The sequence below is a fragment of the Camelus bactrianus genome, chromosome 5 (genome assembly GCF_048773025.1).
Source record: "Camelus bactrianus isolate YW-2024 breed Bactrian camel chromosome 5, ASM4877302v1, whole genome shotgun sequence".
NCBI classification, from domain to species: Eukaryota; Metazoa; Chordata; class Mammalia; order Artiodactyla; family Camelidae; genus Camelus; species Camelus bactrianus.
In genome coordinates, this window is record NC_133543.1 from 22,110,751 (window position 1) to 22,127,540 (window position 16,790).

Sequence of the window (16,790 nt, forward strand, 5' to 3'; positions counted from 1 at the left end):
CATAATTTTTTTCTTGTATTACTTAATTTTAGCAGTGGGGGAGATAATTAGGTTTATTTATTTATTTTTAGAGGAGGTACTGGGGATTGAACCCAGGATCTCATGAATGCTGAGCATACGCGCCACCACTTGAGCTATACCCTTCTCCAACATGCACATAATTTTAAAGACAAATATTTCTCTGTGACAGCAGGTCCTCGTCCCCTCATGTATCGTTTCTTCCTTCCCAGAGACACCAGATTTACCTCTTTCACCTGATTACTTTGGTATTTGTCTCCATGTTCCTACATAATAGTCTTACATTGTTGCTTCTTGATTTTCCAGTTTTAGATATGATCTCTTGACTTTTGCATGCAGCAGGAGGAGTGGAAGAGTCAACTCAGCTCTCTTTTATCTTTCCTACCTCACTACCTGTACCCACCTTTTGCACCCATTTTTCTCACAATTTGGTCAAATTGTAATTTTCATTAGTTCGATATTTAGTGTTAACTGGCTGATTTATGACTAATTAAATACCAATTACCACTAAATCTATTGCAAATTATGATTAGTTTTTATTTAGTGAACAATGTTCTATTATCCTCAGAGTTAATAATGGCTTTTTTTCCCCTTTGCTTATGTTTATATGTATTTGTTATCTTTATATTTATCATGAATTCAACACCAAAATCTTTGACAGTTGTCTAAATCTTTCCTCAACATGTTCAGACACATCAGTTACATTTTACCTATCTCATCTTCTTAAGGACATTTTTCCTGGAGCCTTCTAATAAGCTCTGTGGTTGATAAAAATGGCCAATAATAGTTCCCTTTCTTGTAGCCATGCTCCCTTGCTCTGTAACTTTAGTATTCTTTCCACTTTGATTCTGAACTTGACCACATGATTTGCTTTGGCCAATGAACTCTTAGCAAATCTGACACAGTAGAGGTTTAAGAAGTCCTTGTGCTTTGGGCTCTTGGAGTCCTGCTGTCATGTGAAGAGCAAGTTTCACCTACTGGATAAGGAGAGAAACATAGCCTCGTCATCCCAGTGGCCCCAGCAACTATCAAATCACCTGTCAGACATATGAGTGTGGTCATATGGAACCAATCACTCCCAGCTCACCTGCTAACTGACCACAGATACATAAGTGATCCTAGCTGAGATCAACCAGAAGAACCGCTCAGGAAAATGTGAGCTAAATTGATGTTTTAAGCCAATGCATTTTTGGGTTGATTTGTTATGCAGCACTAGATAGCTGATACAAGCTGTAACATGGATCAGTCCGCCCTGGGGTATAACTACCATCCTGGGACTCACTTCACCACTGTCCTGGGGCTGTCTTTTGCTTTTTTTCTATATTGGATCTCCTGTTTCCAGTAACCTACATCTTCTTGCTAAATTTCTTCCAGTGACTTCCCAAGAAAGGGTATGTGAGAAATAAATTGTTTAATACCTTTCATGTCTGAAAATGTCTTAAAAAAAAACTTCTCATATTTAAATGATTTGATTGGGTGTAGAATTCTAAGTTATTATTTTTCTTCAGAATTTTCAAAGCCTTTCTGCACTGCTTTCTAACTTCCAATGCTCCTGTTCAGAAGCTAAAAATCTATGTCAGAGGTTGATGAGACCACCACTCAACATCTGAATTAAAAGAACAAAGGTGAACTTATTGCTTGTTTTAGTAGGGGAGAGCTCTGCTGGTCAGGCACAGTCTCTCCAAGCAACCAGACTGCTAAGCATGTCTGACGTTATGGGAAGCACAGAGTTTAGGGATTAGTGGACTTTCAGAGGCTTTAGTGGGTTGCCATCATCTGCAGAATCACAGTTCCTTGGGTGTGTTTATTGGAGTGAGTCCATCCCTGATGGGCCAGTGGTCAGAAGTGAGTGTCTCATGCAGATTGGTTGGCTTGCAAAGGCATGTTCATCCAGGGTAGTTGCCTTTGATTGATTAAATGACTTTAAAACCATTTTAATGGCCACTTGTTACCATGACAACAGAACAATCACCTTTACTTAAGTGTGGGGGAGCATTTTTATTCTCATTCATTGCTGATCTTATGTGTATGATCTGGATTTTTTTTCTTCTTCTTCTTTACAATCTTGCAGGATCTTCTCCTTGCCCTAAATGTTTGAAATTTCACAATGCTGTTGTACTAGCGTGAGTCAGTTTTCACTTGATAAATGTATCAATTTGGAAACTCAGATCATTAACCAGCTCCCGCCTCCATTTTCTCTGTTTTCTTTCTCTTTATTTTTTATGCTAATTTTCCATGATCAATTTTTAATTGTCTTAGTTTTTTAATCTTCTATTTTCCTTCTTCTTTTCTTTTTGCTGGTAAAGTTTCTCAGCTTTATATTTTAATCTTTCTATCAAAGATTTTTGTTTCTGCTATTGTATTTCATTTCCAAGACTTTCTTTACGTTTTTGGAACATTCTGTTTATTTACTCGTTTGTTTATTTGGGGCTGGAATTCTGTTCTTGTTTCTTAATTGTAGTCATTCTCTTTGTGATGTTTTTGACTTTTTTTTAACATTTTTTATTGATCTATAATCATTTTGCGATGTTGTGTCAAATTCCAGTGTAGAGCACAATTTTTCAAATATACATGAACATATATATATTCATTGTCACATTCCTTTCTCTGTGAGCTACCATAAGATCTTGTATATCTTTCCCTGTGTTATACAGTATAATCTTGTTTATCTATTCTACAATTTTGAAATCCCAGTCTATCTCTTCCCACTCCCCACCCCCTTGGCAACCACAAGTCTGTATTCTATGTCTATGAGTCTGTTTCTGTTCTGTATTTATGCTTTGTTTGTTTGTTTGTTTGTTTTTTAGATTCCACATATGAGCGATCTCATATGGTATTTTTCTTTCTCTTTCTGGCTTACTTCACTTAGAATGACATTCTCCAGGACATTTGTTTTATCTATATTTCTTCAACATTGCTTTTTTTCTCTTTATTTTCTGTCTTCCAGGTTAACTTTCCTCAGATATCTCATACATCATCTTTGTATCTGACAGCATTTAAGAGTGAGATACTAAAGTACTGACTGGAAGCTCTGAGGGTGTGAGACATGGGCTGGTCTGATGTGAGTTTCACTATATGAACATTAGGGTGGGCTGTGTAATGAGGAAACTTTCAATGTCAGTATTTTTCCAATGTCACATTTTTCTTCATGGACTGGCCATATTTCCCAGAAAAGACTCATTCAGTGTTCCACCAGGAGGGTGAAGGTCTAGCTTTCAGTGTCCTGGACTCAGAACTGAGAAAGATGAATTTGTCATGTTAGGTCTCCAAAAATAATATGGGTACATTCATTTGTCCCCCAGTTGTTAGCACAGCTCCATCACCCTCAACGGCATGGGTATTCAGACCATCTATTTTACTTCCTTCTGAAAATAAACCATCACTCTTTGCTGGTTAAAGAAGGGACAGTTTCTGGGATGGTGCATGGATCTGGGGGGGAGTCTAGATCCAGTTCATCTTAAAACAGACTTCCTAACAATCGTCCTTATTAAGTCTATGTTCTTTTTATCCTCACTTCCACAAGGACCTGCTGCCATTAGTTTCTAAATCTTTGATTTTCTATAAATCAGATTAGTTTTCTCTACTGCTTGATTGGATTCAACTTTCTCAGCTCTGCTTATTCTGTCACTATTTGTGTTCATCTGCTTTCCAGCTTCCAAAACGACCTCCGGTTTTCTCCATTTATTGGGTTTAAGCCTTAAAATATCCCTTCATCGGTTGTATTATTGGGGGTTTCAGGAAGGCAAGAAGGTAGAAATGTGTGTTAAATCTCCTGTCTTTACACAGAACTTGATTTTTATTTTCTATTTATGTCAAATGTGTTAATGACTTTGTAATTAAATCTAGCTTATAATTTATGTGTGATTGATCTAAGATTGTTTTATGAAAGATGGCTCCAATTACAATAGGCTTAAAGCAATGCTCTCCTTCTTAACACTGTGAAAACGAAAAAGTAATTTGACACTAACCCAGTAAAGGGGGACACATAATTATAAACCAAGATTAATAAGCCTGGGAATATTCTTTCCACTCATTTGTGTGTCCTTGCTAAAATGCAGATTGTATAACAACCTTAATGAGAAAATTCCTAAGCCTGTGCAAACTTGTGGGAGAGATGTGGTCATGCATAATCTCCCACTAAAACCTGGCAAGGCAGTGCATACTGTGGAATTCATAATTTCCACTTTCATTCCACACAGTAGCTCGAAGCTAGAAACTTACGTGTTCCTGAATCTTCGTCATCATATTATTCACTTCTTCCTGTTGCACCAAAAGTTGAATACAGGCTTCTCAACAAGCTGTCACTCAGGTAATCTATTTCCTGATCATCTGATAAATCACACACAAAGTAAGTTAGTGTTGCTCTGTTCATTGCAGTCATTTTTTTCCAGAGTTCTGCTCTTCTGCAGCTTTTTGGGGATGACTGGCTTCCTCACCACAACCAAGCCAGACAATAGCACCCTGCAACACTGAGAAATAAAAATATACAGAAAGTACATTTGGGCAGTCTTGCAGCTACTCCCTGTCCCTCTGAAGTGGCTCCTTCTTCTCTCCTGAATCCATGATCCACTCTCCCTTCCTTAAGAAAATCTTCCCTTGATTCTGCCACCTCTTGTAAGTTGCCTTTGACCTTCCAGTGGCCTTTTCTCCGCTTCCATCCTGTTTGTTCCCTAAGCAGTATTTGCTGAGATCACTCAGCCCCTCTTTATTGAAAAATAATTTAACAGAACAACTCAAACATAATGAGTGTCAGTAGGAAATCTTGATTTCCCACCTCAAACCCAAATCTTAACTCCTTTAACCATATCCTAATTGGTAATAATAAAAGCTTATGTAGAAGAGTTATTTAGCTATGGTCCTAAGTACTTTATGTATATTAACTTTTTTCACCATCACAATAACCTATGAAATATAATCTATCATTATATCCATTTTTATAAGTAAGAAAACTGAGTCCAGAGAGTTTATGTAATTTGCTCAAGGAAAAACCCTGGTCAGTGGCTGTCCATAGGTGTGGACCATACCACCACACATCCAGTTACCCAAGCCAGAAACCTAGGAATCAGCATTAACTTCCTTTCTCCCTTTCTCTCTACATCCTTCCCATCTTGGGCCAGGCTACCATTGTTTCTCACCTGGACCAGTGTACCAGCCTTCCAGCTATTTCCGTTCATGTTCCTTGTAGATTATTTTTCATTCAGCTAGCATGTGAATTTGATAAATCCACAATCATCAGGAGAGATTTTTTTTTTAACAAATTTCTTTCAAAAACTGACTTCATGCCATCAAAAATAGTTGTCTGGATCAAGATGTATCTTTATTGTGTGGACAACACAACTGATATACCAAGTCTGATGGATGTGTGTGGAGCGCTGCCCACTTGCAAGACAAGGAATCCACATTCTTTTCAACAGCGCTTGGAACATTTACAAAACCTATGTCCTGGACCACAAAGTGAGTTTCAGTAAATACCAAATAATTACCGTCAAATAGGCTACAGTCTTTGATCACAGTATAATAAACTTACAAATAAGTAACAAAGACATAGTCACCTCCTCTGGACTGTTTTCCCTTTACGCTCCCCCTTGTAAAAGGGAACCACAATTCCCAGGCTCCATTTGGCTCTGGCATCCAGGTGGGCTCTGACAATGGGAGACGCTGGCAGCACAGGCCTTAGATTAGGAGGCAGACAGGGGAGAGGCAGGATGCTTCCCTCTTCCTGTGGATTGCCTCCCTTGGCTCCCAGCTTCTGTTGGGCCCTCCCCACTTTGGCTCTGACTCACTTCAGATGGGTCCAGCTTTAAGCTAAGGTAAAGCCACCTCCTCCTATTGTTCCTGAAGACCTAGAAGTGCTCATCTCTGATTGGCTCAGTGTCCCCAGTTTGCTTCTCGGTCTGTGGCCCCGCAGAATCAGTTCTCTGTATTAAATTCCTCTCCAGTCAAATCCATATATGTGTTATCTATATCTATCTATATCATGACCAATATAACCCCATATATTTAGCAGTTACATCTGAATAATTCATGGGCTAATATTTAGAAAAATGAGGAACAACACAAACCACATATCAACATTTTGAAGATGTAGGTAAAGTATTAACTTACAGGGAAATTTGTATCTCAAAAAGCAAGATGGGGAGTGGACCCTCCTCCAAGTTTGGCTAACTTGCTTGCTTGTTTGTGCCGTATTCACCACTCTGTTTGGGTTTGTTTGTTCGTTTCTTTGTTTGTTTTATTGAAATCACTCTATTTGTTTTAACACCTTTCCTTTCTTTCACGAATTCTGTATAATTCCTCAATTTTCAAAGCACCTGTAGCTCTGTTAAAAACCTCTGCTGATACTACACGATTGGCCTTGGAAACGCTACTTTCATCCCCCAGGCCTGCCTCAGGCATTAACTTGATGCTGGTTATTATACTTTGAAATTTATATCTCTTTCTCTTGTCCTGCCTTCTCTCCTGAACTCCATTCCCATGCTTACAGTTGTGTATTGGACATACTTGACATTTTCAGAACATCAAATTTAACATGGCTAAAGCTAAATGCATCATCCTGCTCCCCACCCTCTAGAATCTGCTGTTCTTAATCCTCTGCCTGACCCTGTCATCCATCCTTGAAAACTCAGATACCTTCAAGGCAGGGACAGCATTTCTTTCATAGTGGTGGCTTTTGTTTCAAGCACAGAGCCTAATGTGTGACAGGTATGCAGTTAATATATTTTGAATCCTCAAAAGACTCTACTTTCTTTCTAATTCCAAGTCCCTATGTCTTATAGTTCTCTGGTTCTCTCTCAGATCCATTCTCTTCTTTCTGTTTTCCTTGTGACTAGTCCTCTTGACCACTCTCCTGGAGAGAGGCAGCGGGATAGGCTGAAACTCTGACAGTTAAATTATAGCTAATCTCATAATAGTGTTCAACAAAAACCATGTTAAAAGCAAAATGCTTCTTAGCTAGAAGAGCAAGACCTGACTGCAAGATCCTTAATGCCGTTAACATAATCGAGAAGGAATGTGTTGATCTGGTGGGGAACTGGTATGTGGAAAAGACTGTGAAGGCTAACAGTGCCAGCAGAACCTAGTCAGGCTCTGTTAAGGAGACCTCCCTGTCCCAGGGACTCAGCCACCTTCAGTGGGGCGATTTTTTGTCGTTATTGGGTTTAACTTCTCTAGAACCAAACCTAATGAACCCCTACATTTCTGGCAGTCCCACAGCTATTCCTTCAATTAGCCAGGCTCAGAACATAAAACTCACCTCTCTCTCCTACTCCCCTCCATTCCTCACATCTACTTGATTGATCCTTTTTCATTCTTACTCTCTTCCTATTTTACTCCTCCCTCCTCTCTGCCACCCATAATTTATCAAGTGCTCATTAAAACACACCTAGACTTGTCCTTTAATCAGATCTCTTTGCTTCTTTCCACCTCTCCCCCCACCGAGAGTCCTGCCCATGGCACCAGATTCCTCATCCATGTAATTCCTTTCCCTGTGTAATGACGAAAGACCCAGGAGCACACAAGATTCCCAGCAGCCTTTCCATCCTGGTATTTCAAATAGGCACTGCCGTCCTCAGCAAACCCAGGGCTCCCCTCTGCTGTGGGTTTCAGGCGGGTGGAGTTCTCTACCCTCCCCTGACCAGATGGTGCTTATGCCTCCCCCCACCCCCACCTTTACACTCACGGTGCCCAGTCAGAGCCACACTACAGAGCCCCATTACCTCCTTAAAAACTTTGCTGATATTTCTAGCTGACACTGATTCCTTCCTTCTCTGGCCTTCTTTAGGCCCAGGGACATTTAGGTAAGATGGGTGTACCATGAAGCTAACGAGGCTTACATTTGAGGGCCGCCTTACTTGGACAGCCCACTCCAAGACTGTATACCTAATTTTTATTTGTGATTGTGTATTTTTTCCTTAAAGAAGATCTTCCAAGTTGTAAAAGCCTCAGGTCCTACATAATCTGGAATTTAGGCAGTTAATCATATTCTCTTGAAGTATTTTGTTTCCCCAACTTGATCTGAGCTTCTCGCTACACAATGTTGTATAATGTATAGTTTGGTGGTTAAAAGGGTCAAAGGGGGCATTGGTGGAGTCCCCCAGACCTACATCCAAAAATTACCTCTGCCATTTCCTAGCTATGTGGCATGTTTTATTTCTTAACTTGATTGAGCCTCAGTTTCTTTATCTGTTAAGTGGGAATGTTTATAGTGAGGGCTGTATCATGACTTTCTAAGGCCCGAGGCACTTTTGCCCTCATGAGACACTCCATTAAAAAAATTATAAACTGAATTGCTTTGCTGTACACCTTGAAGCTAGCATTGTAAATCGACTACACTTAAAGAATTAAAAAAATTTTGTAAAAAGAAAATTATATTTTATGGCTGTGTGAGTATGAAGACTAACATCCAGGGAAGAGCATCTTCCTTTGTTTTCCTTTCTGATTCTAAAAGAAGCTATAACATGTTCATGGACCCCTAAAAGTATCCTGGACCCTAGGCACTGAACATAGTGAGCATAGTGGATAAGTTGATCCTGAGTATGGTCTCCATGCAGTAGAAGTCTGGTAAAGAATAAATGAGACAATGCATGTAAAGCATTTAGTAAAGTGCCTGACATGTATTAGGTGCTTAATAGATGTTAGCCATTATTATTTTTGTTATTATCACATTCCTCTTTTGTGTCCTTCACCGAGAGTAACAGAATATAAATGCTTACTAATTTCACTAGTGCAGATTTTACAGTAAGCTGTCTGTAGTGTTAAAAGATAAAGCGAGGCATGTTAAAACCTTAAAGAGTTTATTTGAGCAAAAATCAACTGGAGTCAGCCAGAAGTGGTAAGGGGCTCAGGGAAAGGAGAGCTCGGGGAAAGTCTTTGATAGAGAAAAGGCAGAAATAAAGCAAGGAAATGATTTGATTGGCTATAGCGTAAGCGATTGCCTTATTTGGGAAAGCCTAATCGGCTGTTTGTGATGGGTTGTCCTTAGGTTTTGATTTATTCACCTTGAGGCATTTCAGGCTTGGGTTTTGGTTTGCTGACATAGGCCACTAAGATATTAAAGCCACCTCAGTCTAATGACCTCCTGGTTTAATTAACTTATAGTAGCAATAAGAGTTGAGAAATAGAAATATCCCTTTTATTGTGTGTTTAATATATAATATCAGTTAACAGATTTATCATGTGTTTGCTTATGTTTCCAGACTTGATGCACTCCCTTTATTTACAAAAAGTTACTCCTTGCCAAGAAGGTGCTCAGATACCTTCAACTTGAATTTCCCAGTGGAGATTCTTAAACACCAAGTTCTCAGACTCCACCTAAGAGATTCTAGCTCAGTGGCTCTGGAAGAGGATATGAAAATAAGTGTTTAAAAACAATCTCACTCCCACGATGATTTTGAAGAGCAGCTAGATTTGTTGGAAACCATCACTATCATAGGCAGGACAGTAGAGAACAGTGGTGGCTAAAAGAATGGCATGTGGGGCTATAGCTAACCCCCTCCCAAACTCTGTAGCCCCCAACCCCCAATCACTGCAAATAAAAATAGTGTGCCTGTTATGTAAATTCAGCTGCAAGACACTCTCTTCCCAACCAGATTGCATCTTTAAGCCTCCTTAGTAAAGTAATTCTGGAGTCATCAGCAGAAGAGATATAATCTTGGTGACAAAATAAAATTATAATGGATTAACCACAGTTCAGGCATACAAAAATGGAATCAGGCCAACATTAAGGATCTGATCTGAGACATGTCTCTGCACCAATGAGAACTTGACCTTTCTTTGAACCGTACCAGACCCAAGGACACCACCAACAGTATTCAGAACAACACTTGCCAGCTGCAACCTTATGGTCTTAAAGGCTCCTCTTGTAACTATGCAACCCTTTCGGACCCCAAACAGTCCTTACTTAACAAGTAACCTTACTTCCTGCCAGCTCCAATTATAATTCTTGATAAACCACTCATGTCACTAACTGTAACCTTCAGTTTTTGCCTTTATAAGTCTCCCCGATTTTGTAATCCAGCAGAACACAATTTAAGCGCTTCTTGGATCTGTGCCTCCCGGGTTGCAGTCCTAATCAGCCCCAAATTAGCACCTTTTTATTTCAATCAGGTCTCCATTTCTGAAATTTTGGTTAACATCCCCTATAGTAGCTTTCAAGGAACTTCCAGGATAGATGTACATATAATGCCAGGAGAGCACACTTTAAGGACTAAGTACTGTAGGCATTGAGCATTCATTTAGAGGAGGAAGCAGTCACTCTAGGCTGAGTTGTTGGGAGAAGCCTTATAGTAAGGAGTGATTTGAGCCGAATCATAGAAGGTAAACCTAGGATGTGTCATGGTCCGGAAAAGAACACTGGGCTGAGGATAAGGGATCTAGGAATAACACTGGCTTTGCCATTCACTAGCTGGGTGTTTTTAAAAATGAAGGCATAGAAAAATATAACCCTGTCAACATCTATTCTAAACCAAAGAAATCTGATATAAGTATTAACATTTGCAAAAATATGATTTAAGGCAAAAAACATTATTAACAATAAAGAGGGATATAACATTATGATAAAGAACAGTCTGCCAGGAGGATAGAATCATCATGTACTTTAGGTACCACCCACTGCACCCCCCCCAAAAAAAAACCAGCTTTGAAATACATTAATACTCAAACTGGGAGAATTTTTGTTGTTTTTTTTCTGTACTTTATTTTATTTTATTTTTTTTTATTAAAGTGTAGTCAATTTACAATGTTAGTTTCAGGTATACAGCAAAGTGATTCAGTTCTATATATATATATATATATATATATATATATATATATATATATATATATACGCATTTTTTTTCAGATTATCTTCCATTATAAGATAAGCTCATTATAAGAAATTGAATATAGCTCCCTGTGCTATACAGTAGGTCTCACATTGGGAGAATTTAACACATCTCTATTGGATAATCATGGGCCAAGCATTTAAAACATGAATTAGGGATAAAGAATAATTGATTTGAACAACAAGAAAAGGGAACTGAGGGGGAAAAGGTATATATAGCTCAAGTGGTAGAACACATTCTTAGCATGCACGAGGTCCTGGGTTCAGTTCCCAGTACCTCCTCTAAAATTAAATTAATAAATAAACCTAATTACCTCCCCCTCAAAAAAAATTTGTTTTAAATGAAAAAAAGAAGGGGAAGCTGAAGCACAGAACCGTGAAATAACTTGCCCAAGATCACATAGCTAGGAAGAGGCAGAGCCAAGATTCAAACCCAGGAAACCTTCTATTGCCAGCCTGCTGCTGAAGTAGCATTATAAAAATGTATTTACATAAAAATATTAAAAATAGGTCAGTTAAGCATTCAATATTCTACTCAGCAAAAAAGAATAAATCCCAAAAAGAACAAATCAGCAAAAATGGCCAGTATCAAAAGCTAGTTCTTTGAAAGGCCTTATGAAATAGATTTCTTAAAATACTGACAGAAAAACTCAACAGAGAATGAAAATACAAGAGAGAAATAGACAAAGAGATGAGCCAAACAGGGCATAACTAGAGAAATAACAAAGATTTTTTAAATTATAAATGAAAAGTGTAAAAAACTTTTTGCCAATAAGTTTGAAAACTTTAAAGTGTATTGTTTTTTAGAAAACAAAACTAACAAAATTGCTGAAAAATAACCCAATTAAACAATAGCCAGTAAAGAAATGAAGAGTAGTCAGGACAACTCTCCCAACCCTCCTCTCTCCCCTTACAAAAAGAGAAGGTACAGACAATTTTAACAAGCCTTTAAAGAAATAATAATCCAGAGTTTTTAGGAGAAAGAGGAGAGGAGGAAAAGCCGTAAACTTTATTTTATGAAGATGTAATTACCTTGACACCAACGTGGGACAAGGACAATACAAGAAAGGGAAATAAAAGATGAAATTTTTCTAAGTAAAATATTAACCCACAAGCCTTTAGTCTGAGCCCCAGTGGAATCTATTTGCCATGTGTAAGCAGAGAGAAGGCAGAGGAAATCTTAACCCAGTGAAACGGCTGGGTCCTCCTCACTGAGCAGTTTCCCTGATTATGAAGAATGAGGCCTCCCCCAACATGCAAGGATAATTTTTTCAATTGTATCATTCTATGATGTGAGGAAACGAGTTCTTATTTCCCAGTGCCATTGCCACTGATGATTTGCTGTTCTTCTTGTTCCTAGGTAGGAGGGAATATGCCCGAGACAGTGGTCATGTTATAACCTCACCAGGATCCTGCACATTCAATACTATACAGGTAATCTAACATTAGATTACCTGCAGCTACAAGAATTCTCTAGGCTCCCTCTACAGCAAACCTTCAACTAGACTAGCTGTTGCACGACAGGACTGCTTTTGGTTTCAGCTGCTTTTGTTCCTCCTCTTTGGGCACGTGCCTTGTAATTTCTGTATTTATAGTCAACACTTGGCTAAATAGTGGATTCACAAAAAGTACCTTCAGAGTGTCCTTTATAAAAATCTTTTTGTTTTAATGAATTAATTAATTTAGTCTTCTTTATGCTGTGGATAAATAGGCTCTTTGTATCAGAGAGATGGTACTTAACATGTTTCAGTTTTTCCTGATTTTCAACAAGAATCCGGTTGGTAAGAGTTTTAAGAGCCAATTTATTTGCTAGAATATATATAATTATACAATTTGCTATTTGCACATAGAAGACAGCATTGACTATTCATTAGAAATAAGGGCTTTGGAGTCAAAAAGGTGGGATTCAAAATCTTGGTTCTAGTAGAAAACAGTCTGGAAATAAACACACCCAGTTGTTAATAGAGGTTACCTCTGGTGTAGGGTGGGCACTCCACTTTTACTTTCCCCCCTTCTGGATTGTTTCAGTGAGCATGTACAACTTTTGTCACTAGAAAGGAAGAGAAGGGAAGGAAAGAGGAAGAGGAAGAGAACGAATCCTGTGACCTGAGGCAAACAATTCTGCCTCTCCATACCACAGTTTACCTAAGCATAATATGGAGAATGTTGAAGGATTATGGTGAGGAATACACGAGGCCATGCATGTAAAGCACTTTGCACTTCACTTGGCAGAAATTCAGTGTCCAGGAAGTGTTAGCTATTTCCACTAGGCAAAGTGCTTAACTCAGTATCTGGCACGTGTGAAGTGTTCGAAAAATGCTAAGTAGTCAAACAAACAAAAAATGGCAGTATTCTTTTTTCTTACAGTTTTACTGAGATATAATTGACATACAGTACTATATATGTGTAAGGTATACAGCATAACGATTTGAGTTACATACACCATGAAATGATTACCACAAGTCTGGTGAATATCCATCATCTCATATAGAAACAAAATTAAAGAAAGAGAAAAAATTTTTCCTTGTTACTGTCTTAACAACTTTCATATATGCGGGTTAATTATATTTATCATGTTGTACATTGCATCCCTAGTGCTTACTTACCGTATAACTGGAAGTTTGTACCTTTTGACTGCCTTCATCCAGTTCCTTCTCCTGCCACTTCACGCCTCTGGTAACCGCAAATCTGATCTCTTTTTCTATGAGTTTTTTCTATTTGAACTGAAACTGACCTACAACACTATTTTAGTTCCTGGTGCATAACGTAGTGATTTGATATTTGTATACATTTTCAAAATGATCACCATAAGTCTAGTTACCTTCTGTCATCATACAAAGATACTATGTAATTATTGACTATATTCCCCACAATGTTCATTTCATCCCTGTGACTCATTTTGTGACAGGAAGTTTGTGCTCTTAATATCCCTTACCTCTTTCTCTGCTCCCCACAAATGGTAGGTATTCTTACTAACTGTATTTTTAAAATTTATTTTACTTATTTTTTTTTTATTCCTGGGAAGTTTTTCCTGTATTTTGCTTTGAGTACTTTGCAGTTGGTTCTTTGTTTTAAGGAAAAGATAAGCCCAGATTGAAGGACAGTCTTCAGAATAACTGGCCTAGACACTTCAAAAATGTTAAAGTCATGAAAATAAAGAAAGATTGAGAAACTATTAATACTAATGTTCTGATATTGATAATTGAATATTCATTAATATCTGAAATAATGTTAAAATAATTAGTTACTAGATGTAAATAATGTAGAAACACTGTGATTCATCGCTAATAGGATGTAAATTGATATGACTTTCCTGAAGGATAATTTGGCCAAACCTTTCAAAAGCAGAAATGCAATTATCCCTTGATCCAGAAATTCCATTCTAAGAAATTATCCTACAAAGATGCTTCCATTTGTGTGAAATGATACGAATAACATGGTATATTCATTGTATGAGCAAAGTTTGGAAACAGAATAATAGACCATCAGTAATGGGATACTTAAATAAATTATGATATACAATAGAGTAAAATGAACTTATCACAGCTTTAAATGTACTCTTCTAGAAGGAATCCCAAGAGAAGGTCAGTTAAGAGAATAAGGCAAAGTATAGAACATTGGGCAGAATATGCCCCCATTCGTTATGTGGAGAAAATATATGTGTGTATGCAAGTATATGTATTGATTTTATATGCATCTATTTATATCTTATATGTAAATATACATACATTTGTATACTTCTACATGTGTTTATATACATACCTTTTAATACATTGATATATGTGTATATTTTTAAATGCATAGAATAGCTCTCTAATGATGCCTAAAAAAATTGAGGAAATTGTTAGCTCCTGAGAGGGGACTGAGTTACTGGGAATCAGAGGGTGAGAGAGACTTAACCTTGGTATACTATTCTGTGTTTTTTGTGTTTTGTGCGATATACAGGTGTACATGTGCAAAAATAATTCAAGAATACAGACAATGCAGACTGTTGGAGAGCCAATCTGAAATCAATTAAAAGGAATGAACATTTATTAATAACATGAGTGCAAGCAGATGGAAAGGGATCTGTACCGAACAAATCTCCAAAAATAGAAACAATCTACTGGAGAAAGAGAAACATGCCATGTCCAAAAATCTGTTTCCAGCTTAAAGGTTATCTTTTTTATGGAGTGAGGATTTTCACATGACCTATTTCTTCTTCTTTTTTGCAAGACTAAGGTAAAGTGCCTAATTTTGTGGTATATGAATTAAACTTCAGTTAAAGAATATAATGAATTTTTAAGAATTTAATGATGATGACACATTGATACCATGGAATACTACTCAGCAATGGAAAGAAAGGAAGCATTGATGCACACACGAGTTGGGTGAATCATCAAGGAATTGTGCTAATTGAAAAAAGCTGGTCTCAAGTGGTTACGTGCTGTAAGATTCCATTTATGTGGCATTCTCAGAAGCAAAACTGTAAAAAGAAAGACAGATCAGTGGTTTTCAGTTTACCCCAAAAGAAAAAAAATTCAAAAGAACTGTATAATAATTTATTTTGATTGTTTTTAACTTAAACACACACACGTCAAAATGTAGGGGTTCTTTCAAGAGCGTAGGCCCCAGGTAGAGTTCATCATTTTAGCATTTAAATTTTGCTTCTGTACAAAGAGTCAACAGGGTTTTGATGATGCTTTGATACTGTGGTCGTACTGTCCTGTTCAACATGGTAACCCTAACCCTCTCCATGATTCTGCCAGAGAGAGTCAGGAAGTAATTCCAGAGCCACATCATCACAGAGACACAGTGGCTACACATAGTAGTTCCCCTCCCCTGTGAATGTGACAGCCAAGTAGACGCTGGTGGATGGTCACGACACACCCAGTGACACCGTTTTACAGTTCATTGTTATAACACATCCTAGGTGCTGGTAGGAGGAGGACTTAACAAACGTGAAGAACCAGGGAGTCTAGGGCAGTGTCAGATCTAGAAAAGCAATCCCAGCACAAGTTCCTTTTCCCATAGTGGCTTAGCAACTTCACGCCTCTCCAAGGCAGAGAGGAAAATCAAGTCAAACGGGCCTTCCTGAAGACAAGGTGTGAAATACCAGATGCCACCCTTGTTCCTGCTGGTGACACTAAACACATATGTGTTGATACGAATTATTACACATTCTCCCCACTTCTCACCTAAGCAGTCAAAAGTCAAAAAAGGCAGTCACCTAACTCTTTTATTGGAGACATAGACAAAAACACCTACCTAGCATTCTTTTTTTTTTTATTTTATTTATTTATATTTTAATTGAAATGTAGTTGATTATATTGTTTCAGTTTCAGGTGTACAGCAAAGTGATTCAGATGTATATTTTTCCCAGATTATTTCCCAGTATAGGTTATTATAAGATATTGAATATTTTTCCCTGTGTTATACAGTAAATCCTTGTTGCTTATCTGTTTTATATATAGTAATGTGTATCTGTTAGTCCCATACTCCTAATTTATCCTCCCCTCCCTTTCCGCTTTGTTAACCGCAAGTTTGTTTTCTATGTCTGTGAATCTCTTTCTGTTTTGTATATGGACTTATTTGTGTTATTTTTCAGATTCCATGTATAAGTGACATCATACAATTTTTGCTTTTCTCTGTCTGACTTACTTCACTTAGGATGATAATCTCTAGGTCCATCCATGTTGCTGAAAAAGGCAATATTTCATTCTTTTTTACGGCTGAGTAATATTTCACTACACACACACCCCCCACATCTTCTTTATCCAATCCTCTGTTAATGGACACTTGGGTTGCTTCCATGTCTTGGCCATTGTAAATAGTGTTGCTGTGAACGTTGGGGTTCATGTAGCTTTTTGAATTAGAGTTTTCATCTTTTCTAGATATATGCCCAGGAGTGGGATTGCTAGATCATTATGGTAAGTCCGTTTTTAGCTTTTTAGGGATCCTCCCTGCTGTCCTC

The 16,790-nt window shown here is 37.8% G+C and overlaps 1 long non-coding RNA gene across 7 annotated transcripts in view; it reads left to right on the forward strand.

Annotated features, from left to right (window-relative positions):
- LOC105083412 (uncharacterized) overlaps positions 1-16,790 on the forward strand; it is an 80,964-nt gene that overhangs the window by 36,196 nt on the left and 27,978 nt on the right. For 4 of the 7 annotated variants that reach the window (XR_006721165.2, XR_012506971.1, XR_012506970.1 and 1 more), the window contains exons 4-5: positions 12,198-12,271; positions 14,783-15,058. This is a non-coding gene — a long non-coding RNA (uncharacterized LOC105083412). Of the gene's footprint in view, positions 1-12,197; positions 12,272-14,782; positions 15,059-16,710; positions 16,747-16,790 lie in introns of all 7 variants that reach the window. The other 3 variants (XR_012506968.1, XR_012506969.1, XR_006721168.2) reach the window with 1 other exon arrangement.